Source organism: Tamandua tetradactyla, chromosome 13 (assembly GCF_023851605.1).
Source record: "Tamandua tetradactyla isolate mTamTet1 chromosome 13, mTamTet1.pri, whole genome shotgun sequence".
Taxonomy (NCBI): Eukaryota; Metazoa; Chordata; class Mammalia; order Pilosa; family Myrmecophagidae; genus Tamandua; species Tamandua tetradactyla.
In genome coordinates this window covers 52,252,747-52,266,828 of record NC_135339.1, presented here as the reverse complement: position 1 = coordinate 52,266,828, position 14,082 = coordinate 52,252,747, and the positions used below count along the sequence as shown (strand labels likewise).

At 35.9% G+C, this 14,082-nt stretch overlaps 1 protein-coding gene and 2 pseudogenes across 13 annotated transcripts in view; 2 read left to right on the top strand and 1 right to left on the bottom strand.

The window, feature by feature from the left end:
- Positions 1-14,082, top strand: part of EXOC6 (exocyst complex component 6) — a 250,477-nt gene that overhangs the window by 54,935 nt on the left and 181,460 nt on the right. The window contains exon 1 of one of the 13 annotated variants that reach the window (XM_077125419.1): positions 12,602-12,702. The exons of 11 other annotated variants lie outside the window; for them this stretch is intronic. The gene's annotated coding sequence lies outside the window, so the exon portion shown is untranslated. Of the gene's footprint in view, positions 1-12,601; positions 12,709-14,082 lie in introns of those variants that run through there. One more of the 13 variants, XM_077125426.1, reaches the window with a different exon arrangement.
- Positions 8,667-9,242, bottom strand: LOC143653988 (calmodulin-like; annotated as a pseudogene).
- Positions 12,016-12,728, top strand: LOC143654545 (serine/arginine-rich splicing factor 7 pseudogene; annotated as a pseudogene).

Genomic DNA, 14,082 nt, shown 5'->3' with positions numbered 1-14,082 from the left:
CAGATAACAGGCCTCTAGTCATTTTAGTAAGGCCAGTCTCCAGTTAATTCTCTTCAGGAGATTGGGAGGAAGGGGGTCTGCTTGGTGCAAGAAAATTCACTGACCTTTTTACCATCTCCATGCCTTTTTTTCAATTCTGATTGAAAATAAAATCCTGGAAGAACACAATTATACCCTACCTTCCCTTTTCATTCTCATCTTCATCCTCATTCATTCCTGTGATAAAAATAATTTACATCTGATTTGCTTTTAGGGCTCTCTTATTATATAAAGCCTGTTTTTTTTTAGTTTGGTAGAGCAAGCCTAACGTGTATGTATATGTATGGAATGTATAATATGTCTAAATTGTTGGTGTTTCTGTATTGCCCACTTCATTTTAAAGGAGCTTAATTTTGAGAGAACTCATTAATAGAGATATTGCCGTAGTAATAAGAAAGATACTGTGGAAATGAGCAATGAACATTTTACTGACGTATTTAAGGTAAATAATTTTAGTAACTGAATATTGAAATGTTTGGTGTTTTGCAATGAGCTCCTTTTACCTTTTTTTTTCCTTCTGTGGTATCATACAGCATTCCTTTTGAGTCCAAGACTTGGACTGTAATCTTTTAGTAGTCACCTGATGTTGAGCAAATCCTTTAACTTCTCTGAGCTTCATTTCCTTTACCTGTGAGGTGGGGCTAAAACCAGTTGCCCTTTCCTTTTCCCCAGAGTTCTTGGGATTAGATGAGATAAGAGTGCACAGAGTTGCTTTATGGATTACAGAGCACTAGTACAGATGTAAAAGGTTTTACATTTTTTGTTTTGTTATTTATATTTTGTGTTGAGTGGGCACAGAACTGTGTTCTCCAACTGCTTGTTTTCTCTAATGTTCTTCTGTGAAACTGTGAAACTGCCAATAGACAATAGACTCTGTCAGAATCAGTTATGAAAGTTGGGAATCAGGCATGTATCAGGGTAATGATGTTTCTGCTCTTTTCTCTATTAATTATGAATATACTGATTTGGCAGAATTCTTTGTCTTTTGAAAAAGACATTATAAAAATGTAATATATATACAATAATATAAATAAATGAATTTAGAATTCTTTCTTCCTAAGTTAAAATTAAATACATTTGCATCTCACTTTCAGCCTTAATGTTCTCTGCAATTTACTGAACTTCTTATTTTTACTTCAGGATATACTTTTTTTTTGTATGCTGTATGGGGAGGGTCACATTTCATTCTTTTTCCATGTGACTGTCCTGTTATCACAGCACCATTTGTTGAAAAAAAAAATTTGTTTTTTTGGAAGTGTATGGGCCAGGAATCAAACCCTGGTCTCCCACATGGCAGGCAAGAATTTTACCACTTAGCTGCCCTGGCACTCCCAGGGTATACTTTTTCAGGACCTCCAAAAATTTTTTCTTTAGACATCAATTTTATTTGATATTTTCCCCCCGTAAAGTACTAATGATTTATAATTAGAGATTAGTTGAAAACACATTGCTCTTTTACAAATTTAGATTATTTTTCATTCAATAATTTTGGAATTATCCTGATATATAACACATCGGATATGATAAAAATCATCTATTTGTAGGTTTTTCAATGTTGACAGAGAAGGTAAATGAAAAAGTTTTGGTTGCATTTGATTATATTCAGTTTCTATTAGATTTTCACCCTATGAGTCAGTGCTAATTTTCCATCAGTTTTCATGCTCACATATTAATTATAAATTTAAACACTGATTATAATGTTATTTAATAAAATTATTTTTATATGTGTTGTTTCAATATTTGAGTGCTTACAAATGTCAGGTACTATCGAATGTATAAAAGTTTATCCTATGATAGATTGTCCATACTTCCCCACAGGAGCCTAGGATTGCTAGAGAATTTTTGTGGTGATTATGTTTTCACTCTGCAATTTTTACCCATTGTATTAAAGCAATATAAAGCAGGATGAAGCAACTTCAAAATAGGGTAAAATCAATTTTAGTTTGACTTAATAGTAGAATAGTTTTTAATTAGGTTGAGTTTTAGGTTCACACATTTCAATACAGTAATAAGAGAATAATACTTGGATTTGTAGAGGTTATTTTTTAGTGAAGGGTGCCCTCTAGCGAGCCAATTATTTTTATTAAGATTTGAGGCTTTTGCATCCTCACAGCACTTGTGAATTGTTACAGGTATAGAAGACACTTTCTCAAAGAACTTAGAAGTTCTCAAAGAACTTAGAAGATAGAACATATACTAAATAACAAAAGAATAAGTTTGAAGTGCTATGCAAATAAATAAGAGATAGTGTAGTGTAGACTTTATGTAATAGAGTTGGGAAAATTCGAGGTGAGTTAGCCACTATTCATGAAATCATCCTGAAAGAGCTGTCTTGAGCTGAAATTTGAAATAAGATTAAGATTGAGGTATGTGGTGGGGAAGGACGTCCTGGGGTGGAAAAAGAAGTTGAGGACAGTGTGGAAAAGGCTTGGTGCAAAAAAAAAAAAAAAAAAGAAAAAAAGAAATAGAAAAGGAATTGTCCTGAAAAAGTTCTGAATTTAATATTCTTTTAAATACTTGTGCAAATGCACAAATAATTTGTGTTATACTTAGAAACCTTTTTTCAGGAATTCAGGAAAAACTTGGCTGGGCATTTGTGGCTTGGGATCGCTCAGGCAGTTGTTGCAGTCAGATGCTGATCTCTTGTCAGCTGTCTGCTGGGGCTGAAGTCATTTTGAGGCTCAACTGGGCTAGAGAGCCAAGCTGGCTTACTCACATAGTTGGCAGTGGTGACGCGCTCCCTTGGGTCATTTTCAGTGTACTCAGATTTCTTCCATGGCAGATGACTTCCTCCAGAGTGAGTCTCAAAAGAAATCCAGTTTCATGACCTTTTCTAGCCTCTGTAGTTACAGAGTATTGCATCTGTCACATTCCTTTAGTGGTAGTAATCACAGCCTTCCCAGATTCAAGAGAAGGAGCTTATAGACCCCACCTTTCAGTGGAAGGTGTGTCAAGAAATTTTGGCCTGGTGTTATAAAATGATTACATTTACATTCCTGCTTCCCTGAAGAATTCTTGATAAAATGGTTGGAAAAATGTTAGAAATACTTGCTAGATCATTATATTGATCATTCTTTCTTGCTATTTCTGTATTACTGAGTAATAAGTAAAAATATTTATTGGAAGATTGGGTGACTACTTTGCACAAGACTTAGTTTTTTTCATGGGCAGGTACTGGGAAACCAACTGCACAAGACTTTTGAGCCTTAGGCTGGAAAGATGGTATCTTTGCTAGTTAAAAAGAAAAGAATTCCAAATCATGTGACTTCCTGAAGAAAAAGGGGCCCATCTCTCAAATGATAACTCATTTGCTATTTTTTTTGTTTTTTTTTGCCCATGTAAAAAGAAGTTTATTTAGATTTCATAATCACCTAGTACTTGAACAAAATGAGACACTAAACAATACAGGCTTCGGAAGTAGGAATCAAACAGGAACTTGATGCCCTGGCCGGGAGGCTGGGACCTGGGGCTGGCCATGGTGCTCACTGTCGGAGGCTCAGACCGTGGTTTTCAGATGACACGTTTTGGTCTCTTGGGACCGGAAGGTTTCTTTGTATAGGATGTGCTGTCCGGTGAGCTTCCCCATACCTCTCGGGTGTTTTAGCAATTCTCGGGAGGCCATCGATCGCTGCCTTCCTCAGGTTACACTGCAGATACAGGAGGATATTTTCACTAGCAGTCAGTCAAGTACCAGTTTACCTCATTTGTTATTTTTTTTAGTTATATTTTAGCTCATCGTTTTTCACATGAATGTTAGGTTTCAAGTGGGCTATAAATTGTATGAAGATATTATATTGCCTTGCTGAAAGATTAGATTAAGTTCCCAGTGTACATAGCCAAGGATAAAAAAACAGTGGCCACTCTGGCGAGATAGAGCATATCTCCGGCTCCAGTTTCCGGGGTCCGTGTGGGGTCACAGAGAACAGATAATGACTTTCTGGGCAGAATAGGGCCTCACTAGATCTTAGAAACTGAGTTTTTGCTGTGTCACTGTACTTTGACACTCGGGTTAACATGTGTCCCATTCTGAAAGAATTATGCTAATAATTCATATGCTTCTATTTAAGGAAATGTTTTCGAATCATGGGTTTAGATCACTTTCCCAAATGATGAATTTGTTGCATAACCAACTTACCAAATTTTCTGATTTACCAGAAACTTTGCTTTTTAGAACAAGTTTGAGGTTGATAAGCAATTTGTATTGGGTAGGATGATTTCAATAGCTTTTGAAAATTTCTAGTAAGTTTCTTACATTTACTTTATTTTTTAAAAACTTTTGCATGGGCAGGCACTGGGAATCGAACCTGGGTCTTTGGCATGGCAGGCAATAACTCTGCCACTGAGCCACGGCCTCACCACCCTCTTATGTTTACATTTTTCTTTTACATGGGCCGGCATCGGGAATTGAACCCAGGTCTCCGGCATGGCAGGTGAGAACTCTGCTACTGAGCCACTGTTGCCCATCCTATGTTTACTTTGAATTTTGTCTTTACAGCGGCATTTTTAGAAATGTTTAATTTGTCAAATGCTGATAATTATATAAGGTGGTTAATTGTCTTATAAATATATTTAATACTCAGAAATATATATATATATATATGAGTAACTAAAATTTCATTACTGATCAATAAGATTGGTACCTAGAATTTGAAAAGCATTGATTGTAAATATGAAGATGTATCATAAGCAATGTTATTAATATAAAATACCAAAATTTTACTTACTATATGCTAGAAGTATAAAATTAAGATTGATGTGCTAGAAATTAAGCTTGATATTTGAAGCCTTAGTAAAAGAATAGTAAAAATGCCTATAGACTAGAAGATGCAAAATAAATGTTTTTATTACTAGATATTATATGAAATGAAGGCTAATCCATCATTTTGAGGAACTGGCAAAAAAAAATGTGGTTAGTGGTTGAAAAAATAGAAAATGACATGAAAAAGCGTCCAAAGGAAGTCAGAAATAGCTGATAGTACTGTCAGACATAAAAGAGGGAAATTTTATTTTCTAATAAAGGTTTGTAGAAAGTTTTGCCTTCTGAAGGTCAAAGCAGTGTTGGTGCCCAAGAATTCTTGAACAGTATTTCTGCCCATTTCCTTGCTAGAGTCTTTTTTTTTTTTTTTTTACTATTATTATTACTTTTATTTCTTTTCTCTATATTAACATTCTATATCTTTTTCTGTTGTGTTGCTAGTTCTTCTAAACTGATGCAAATGTACTAAGAAACGATGATCATGCATCTATGTGATATGTTAAGAATTACTGATTGCATATGTAGAGTCTTTTTTTTTCCTTCAAAGCAATTGATTGACATTTAATGAAATTCATAAGAAAGCTGGCCAGTGGCCAGAATTTTAATGGCAATCACTCTATGTGAGTAACTTCTTACGTTATTCAGTATACACTTTAGCCATTTTCTTTTGTGTTTATGTATGAGTACAATTTGCTCTATTGGAGGCAAAGGGTTCTGAGGCAGAAAAAGGTCATTTTTTATTTTACCTAGAAATGGAACTCTTGTACTTTAGTAAATGCAGATAATTGGGGGAAATTATGATTGGGTACTTGAATTATATCACTTTTTCTCAAAGTGTAAATATTATTTAAAAAAGAGGATATAAAAAGAATTTTTCAGGAAACTAATACATTTTCTTTTCTTCACAGTTATTGTGATAGAATTATTCTTTACTTTGAAGATAAAATGAAAGAAAAAGATGCTGAAGATAGTATATTCTGTTCTTATTGAAAAAAAAATGCTGATTTGTTACCAGTGATAAGAAAAGTGTTTTTAAACATAATACCTTGTGAATGTTGTTTGTTTTTCACCATAAAGAAAACATTTTCCTTAAAAAAAAAGAAGCTGTAGAATGTGATTAATCATTTATTTTACTTATAGAGTATTGCATCTGTCCAAAAAATGAAGTAGACCGAGTTCCTCAGTTAAGACATTTGATTTGACCATAAAAGCCTTAGTTTTCAAGGAACCAATTTTAACATTTTAGTGTCATCTTAATTTTTGTATGTTAAAGTTTATTTTATTACCCCTAGGTGGAGCCCCATATACACAGTTCAAGAAGGCATCACTAAAAGATAATTTACTTGTCTAAATTCTGTAAGCCTGACTTTCTAATTTATCAAGTACTGTGATATAGTTCATATTTCAATAGTTAGTCTTTGCTTTGGTGTAGAAAATTAGCTATAATGAAGATAGAGAGTATCTTTGTACTTGAAAAAACAGTTTTAGCTGTGCTTTTGACGTGTACATTGTTTTTCTGCATTCATGGTTGCTAAAATTAAAATATATAAGTAAAATCTTTAGAGTAACATAGCCCATCTTTGTTTTCTATTCACATGAAGTTTTTATCTGCTTTCAAAATTGATTTTGCATCTGCATTTTTGTGTGATTAGTCTTATATTTTAGCACCGGTAAGATTTTATTGTACTCAGGTTTTGGAAGCAACAACTGAGCATTCTTATACTAAGTCATTATCTGCAAATGGGGTGCCAAATACAATCTTAGTGGATGTGAGACAGTGGAAAATTTACCAGCTTCCTCATGTTTAGTCTAGCTGGTTCTGTCATATAATATGAATGTATTTGTGTGTGAAACTTAATTAGTTTGCCAGTAGACATTATAAAATTCAAGAGGACATTTTGAGAGCAGAAAATATATATCATTTTCATTAAAATTGTGTATTGCTTGACAATTTAGAACAGTGACATATCTGGCACGTTGATGTATTAGGTGGATACAACTATTAACCAACTTAGGTTTCGAAGAGTGAATGGTCTGCACAACATTTTCTTTGCTACCCTTGTAAATCAGAATTTCAAAGAACAATGAGTATCTTCCAAAGGGAAAGAAATGTAAAATAGATTGTTCAGCATCCCTTCAGTGGAAGTCAGATGAGTTCAGGGCCCAGAGGTTCTCTAATTCAGATTTTGCTCTTTCTTATTTTGTTGTTTGTAATTTAATACTGCCTGTCAATTAACTATGCCTCAATTTTCATCCCCTTTTTCTGTCCATTGCTTGCCTGTAGTGCACATCTGGGGTTCCCTACTGAGTCATCAATTGTTGGTCTGGTTGGTGGCTATGCTGATAACTCTCTGCATTCTGTGCTGCTTATCACCATTTTTTTATCAGAAATTCTGTATAACATAATGTTCAAGAGCACTGCCTTTGGAGTTAGGTAGACTTGATGTTAAATATCGGTTCTACTGTTTTGTGACTTTGGACTAATTCTTCAATTTTCCCAAGCTGTATTTGTAAAATGGGATGTTGACAGAACCTATATCATAAAGCTATGGGGAGTATTTAATGAGATAGTGCATATAAAGCACTTAATACATAGTAACTACTTAGCTGGTTATTGTTATTTTTATCATCATCATTAAACCAGAAACAACAGATTTCTTAAACCAGAAGCAAAGATGTCTCTCTTTGGCCAGATAAGTCACTGTGGGGAATTGTTGACAGGGAGTGCCCCTTTTCTCTGCTTCTCCATATTTTTCTCCCGCCAGTCCCTCTCCTAATTATCTCTATGATTATAGATCCCTTCTGAGAAAAGGTTGATAATTCCTGCTGTGCCTACAGTGTCAAGAAATTCTTAGAATAAGAGTTGCTTCTCTTTCCAGACTTCTTGAAAATATCCTCCTTTCTTCCCCCTTCCTGCTTTTCTCTATTCAGTCAGCTACTTATAATGGGCTTTATTAGCAATATCTAGACTAGATATTTTTATATAAAATTTCATCAGAATGGGCAGTGAATTAAGTCAACTACGTCTAGTAATTAACTCAGCTTTGAGTGCTTGCTTGCTTTTAAGATTTGTGCTGCTTCTATTGAAATGGGAGAATCAAAACGAAGAACGTTCTAGTGTCTGTTCCAGGGCCAGCATTCTATCATTTGATGAATTTGGATCAGGCACTTTCTTTAAATGTAACTTATTCCTGCAGTTTAGAATTTCTGTTTACCTTGACTTCATTATTTCACATACTTTGCTCAGAATGACCTCCTGATTAGAATTGTAGATGACAAGAGTTTTTATCAAGTTGGTGTACAGCCTGTCTGGAATAACAAATGGCTGTCAGAAGTCAGGAAAAAGTCAGGAGAGGTTGAGAAATGGTAACAGGTAGATTAAGACCTACTCTTTCTCATGCACAGTACTAATTCTTTAATGTTAATTTTATTTCTTTCATTGGGTCTTATGGTTCTATTTCAACAACAGAAGGTTTAGAATGTAAATAGCCCACCCATCTTTAGACTTTTGTTTTCTGTTAATGGAGTATGAGTATTGCATATGTTTTGATACTGTTTTTCTCCATATTATAACATCAATAGAGAAAGAGGAGCTTACATATTATTCTACAATAAATACACTGTCATGTTCTTGGATACTATAAAATAGGAGTTATGTTTTTTTAAACGTTGGAGAATAAATTGCAGAGATATACCAAAGGATGGACTTTAAGAACTTTCAAAAATAAAAATAGACTTCAGGAAAGTAACTTTTATTTTCTTCTCCTGTTTATTTATATATTATTATTAGGTTTTTTTTTTTTTTTGCAAGAGTTACATAAAATATTCTATTTGATTCTTCTAGAGGGGAAAAGGAGTTGAAAGTATGTTTTCACTTAGCAGTCATCATCTGTATTAATTATTCGTAGTTGACTTGTCCATCCCCATCAATATGTTTCTCTGATCATTTCATCTCCTTCTTAATCTGTTAGTTTGTTTCCTAAGTTTGTCATGACACGAGATAGCTCTCCTGCACTGTTACAACCATTGCCATCCTTAAATAAGACTTCAAATGCCTCGCAGATTTCTTCTTCACCATCTGTGTCTTTCATTTTTCTTTTCCTTTTTCTTTTTCTTTTTTTTACATGGGCAGGCACCGGGAATCAAAACCGGGTCCTCTGGCATGGCAGGCAAGCATCTTGCCTGCTGAGCCACCATGACCCGCCCTGTGTCTTTCATTTTTCTAGCCATCATGGTAAAAAAATTCTGAGAAGTTAGTGGTGCCATTACTATCAGTATCCACTTCATTGATCATGCCCTATAGTTTGGCTTCTGTTGGATTCCGACCCAGTGACCTGATGACAGTTCCAAGTTCCTTTGCTGTGATGGTCCCGTCGCCATCTTTGTTGAATAGGGAAAATGCTTGCTTGAATTCAGCCATCTGTTGTTCCATCAGCCAGTCAGCCATGGTGCAAACGAAGGGAGGAAGTGCAGAGGAAGCTTGGGTGGCTGCACCAGTGCAGGGGCTGTGACTGTGGGGATGCTTCTGTAGCTGCTGCTGCTGTTGCTGAGGCTTGATGTGAGCTGTCCACAGTGCCACCGTCTCCTGCGCCCAACTGCAAGTTATTATTAGTTTTCAAGGCATAACAGTATTGCCTTTGGGCTCATAAGGGGATTCAAACACTCTTTTGGAGGGACCTTATAATAGGGTTAGCTCTGAAATACCTCTTGCTAGACTTTTGCCATAATGTGTTTACTAATGAGTAAAAACAAGAGCTAATTCTTTTTCCTTTTTTTATTAATTGTCTGTCATGGGACAGACAATGAGCACGCAACTGCAACCCCCGCAACCGCCGAGTGTAACTGCAGTGATCACCCATTCTTGATGGCGACAGAATAGGAGAGCAGTGGACCAAGTTCCCTTCAAAGAAGATGTATTCACAATCTCAGACATCCTGAGTACTTTGTGTTCCTACCATTTTCTTTTTCTTTGTTTGTTTGTATCCTTGTTTTTTAAATTAATTTTTAATTTAAAAAAATATATAACGAACTAACTCAAACATTCTTAACAAATGATCATTCCATTCTACATATATAATCAGTAATTCACAATATCATCACATAGTTGCATATTCATCATCATGACCATTTATTAGAACATTTGCATCAATTCAGAAGAAGAAATAAAAAGATAGCAGAAAAAAACTCTAACATACCATATCCCTTACCCCTCCCTTTCATTGATCACTAGCATTTCAATCTACTAAATTTATTTTAACATTTGTTCCCCCTATTATTTATTTTTATGCCATATGTTTTACTCATCTGTATATAAGGTAGATAAAAGGAGCATCAGACACAAGGTTTTCACAATCACACATTCATATTATGAAAGCTATATCATTATACAATCATCTTCAAGAAACATGGCTATTGGAACACAGCTCCACATTTTCAGGGAGTTCCCTCCACCCTCTCCATTACATCTTGACTAACAAGGTGATATCTATTTAATGTATAAGAATAACCTCCAGGATAACCTCTCAACTCTGTTTGGAATCTCTCAGCCATCGACACTTTATTTTGTCTCATTTCACTCTTCCCCGTTTTGGTCGAGAAGGTTTTCTCAATCCCTTGATACTGAGTCCCAGCTCATTCTAGGATCTCTATCCCACATTGCTAGGAAGGCCCACACCCCTGGGAGTCATGTCCCATGTAGACAGAGGGAGGGTGGTGAGTTTGCTTGTTGTGTTGGCTGGAGAGAGAGGCCACATCTGAGCAACAAAAGAAGTTCTCTTGGGGGTGACTCTTAGGCCTAATTTTAAGTAGGCTTGACCCAAGATAGGGGGCTCAGCCTATTGCTTTGGTTGTCCCCACTGCTTGTGAGAATATCAAGAATTCAACTTGGGGAAGTTGAATTTTTCCCCTTTCTCACCATTCCCCCAAGGGAACTTTGCAAATACTTTTTTATTCACTGTGCAAATCATTCTGGGATTTATTGGGGCATCACTCTGGACAACCCAACAAAATCTCATGCCCTACTCAAGGTTCCATGGACTTACGGTGTTCAATTGGGCTATCTACATAAGTTATATTAGGAACTGCACTAATCAAAATATAAATTTTGTACCAAATAAACATTTTTTTCTTTAGTCTCACACATAAGTTGAAAATTTAAAATATTAATTAACCATCTATTTTCAGCACCCTTCAGTAATGACATTCCTTTGTTCTTCCTCGTGCAAAACCATTTTTAAATTTGTACATTTAGTCACTATCATTATACACTTTAGGCATTCCTAGATTATACCGTAAGGGCCAGTTCTTTTAATATGTTCTTTTTACTACCTGGTTGTTTGAAGAGTTATATAAATATCAACTGTTTCATTAAAATATGTGAAAACTTAAAATTTCATGTGTATGTTACTTAAAGAAATGCAGTACTTGTTCTCAGTTATGAAATGTAACTTTGTTTATAGCATACCAGGGTTATTTAGATAAACTTATTGGACATGGATTTTCCATGAGGATAATGTTATTTGTTTAATTAAGAGATTTTGTATTTAACTTGTTTAATTAGGAGGTATATGTATTATGGGAAAAGCACAGGGTAAAAATTCTGATACTTCCTCAGTCACTCACTTGGCTATGTTGAACAGGTCATTTATTATTTCTATACCTATTTCCTTGTTTGAGAAAAAAGGGGCAATGGTATTTTCTCTGCTAGTAATATGTATTGAGCACTTACCATGTGTCAGTTATTGTGCTAAGAATTTTTCATGTTCACTTATTTAATCCTCACAACACTCTGATATAGATGCTATTTTTAGTCCTCATTTTATGGTTGAGAAAATTGAGATTTACAAAAGTCAGGTGGCTTACTTGAGGTTGGACAGCTAAAGGGACCTTTTTTATTCCTTCCTTCCTTTCATTCATTCATCCATCCATTCATCAGTTATTTATCGAGCACATACCATATGATAGAGATGGTTCTAGGGCTGGGACATAACAAGGAATAAAACAAAAACTCTGTCCTCTTGCAGCTTACCTTCCAGTGGGGAAGACAGATAAGGAAAGTGTGAAATAGAGTATGTTTTATAATGAGAGGAGTGGGAGTAATAAAATAAACTCCTTTAGAGCAGCACTGCTGGGACTATTGAAAGGTGGGAGTGTGTTCCAGCTTTCTCTTCAGTCCTTACCTGGGCATTGCAAAATAAAAGAGCAGAGCGCCTGAGCTAGTCATGTTGTGTTACCGGTGGTACGGAGGAGAGACGAAGGTGTAGGTTGGTAACCTGGGAACTGGTGCTGGCAAAAGAGAGTTAGAAAGGGCTTTCAGTTATTATGATCCCTTAAGAACTGTGTGGATTGAGAGAAATCCTCAGGATTTGCCATTATGGAATTTGAAGATGCCAGAGATGTAGAGGATGCAGTTTGAGGACTGCATGGGAAGGTGATCTGTGGTCATGAGTGAGGGTTGAACTACCAACAGGACTCCCTCAGAGATCTCATTTTGATAGACCACCTGCCCAATGTCCCTTTGATCCCAGTTGTAGATGCTGTGAGTATGGTGAAAAGGGGCGTTATGCTTATGAATGTAATCACTGTAGCCAGTGGCAAAGAAGCAGGTCACAGTCTAGATTGCATTCGGGATCCAGCGGAAGGAATACTCTCCCTTGTGCAGCAGGAGCAAGGACTGAGGTCAAGGTCAGCACCTCCTCGACCATTAAGATCTGTGTCTCTTTGTAGATCAGGATCTGCTTCTCTCAGAAGATTCAGGTCTGGTTCTATAAAAGGGTCGAGGTATTTACAATCCCAGTCAAGGTCAAGATCCAGATCCAGGTCTGCTTCACGACCAAGAAGGAGCCAATCAAAGTCCACGTCACCATCTCCAAAAAGAAGCCATTCCCCATCAGGAAGTTCATACAGAGGTGCAGGTCCTGGAAAAATAGATTGACGAGCTCAAGTTCACCTTTGAGAGAAAAGCTTTTTTTGTTTATATTATTATAAAAGATTTATGGTGTCTATAACCTAGAAATGGTATTTCAACCACTGATCAAAATGGATGTGAATTATTATGCTCTGTAAATTCACAGCAGTAATATAAATTTTTGTTGAATGTATTAACAGCCTATGGTATGAAAACATGAGAGTCTATTTGGCAAATTAAATATAATGTTTCTAACTGAAAAAAATAGCACTGTGAAGGGGATAGTATGTATATGTTTCTGTGTGCAATTTAGTTGTTGTAGCCAGAGAAGGCCTCACTAAGAAGGGGATAAAAGACCTAAAGTAGGTGAGGGAGGTAGCCACGAGGGAGAAGAGTGGTCCAGTTAGAGGAAACGATGTATACAGAGCTTAGGACAGGAATGTGCCTAGTATGTTTAAGGAACCATGAGAAGGCCAGTGTTGCTGACATGGAATAAGTAAAATATAGAAAGTAGTAATAGATGAAGTCAGTGAGATAACATGGGGCAGAATTATGTAAGGCCTTATGGACAGTGTTGTAAGAGAAATAGGGCTTTGAGCAGAGGAGAGTCATATAGAGCTTGACTTCTGTTTTAATGGGATCTTTCTGACCACTGTGTTGAGGACAGACTGATGGGGAGCTAAACTGGAATCATGGAGGCCAATTAGAAAGTAATTGGCAAAAATCTAAGCAAGCTATATTAATGGCTTAGTTCAGGGTAGTACCAGCAAAGTTAGTGAGATGTGGTTGCATTTGCTGGATTGTTTGAGAAGGATCATGGTGAGAGAAAGAGAACAGTCAGGAATGATTCCAAGTTATTCTGCCTGAGTAACTAGAAGAATGGAATTTCTGGATATGGCAAGATTGAGGGGGCATTTGGGGGAGGAAGATCATGAGTTCATTTTTGGACATACTCAGGTGCTTATCAGATACCCAATTGAAGAGCTATATGGAAGAGTGAGGGCTGGAAATATAAATTTTAGAGGTGTCAGTGCATATATAGAATTTAAACCTACAAGTCTGGTTGAGATCAAGAGAATAATATGGGTAAAAAAGAGATGTCTAAGGTTGGAAGCCTAGTTCTAGCTCAGCTCTTAAGGAGCCTAAGTTATTAATAATTGCTATCCTAATATATAGGATATATATATATAGCTGTCTCTGGTGTTATAGTAGGTACACATTAAAAGCCTAAGACATAGTGTCTGTCCTTAAGAAGCATATGGTTTATGTGAGGAAACAAAATATATGCATATACATGGATCATTAAATTACAATTCAAAGTTATATATGATTGTATGTCAGATGAGTGTATTTGGCATGGAAATGATTTGCAAGGACCCCC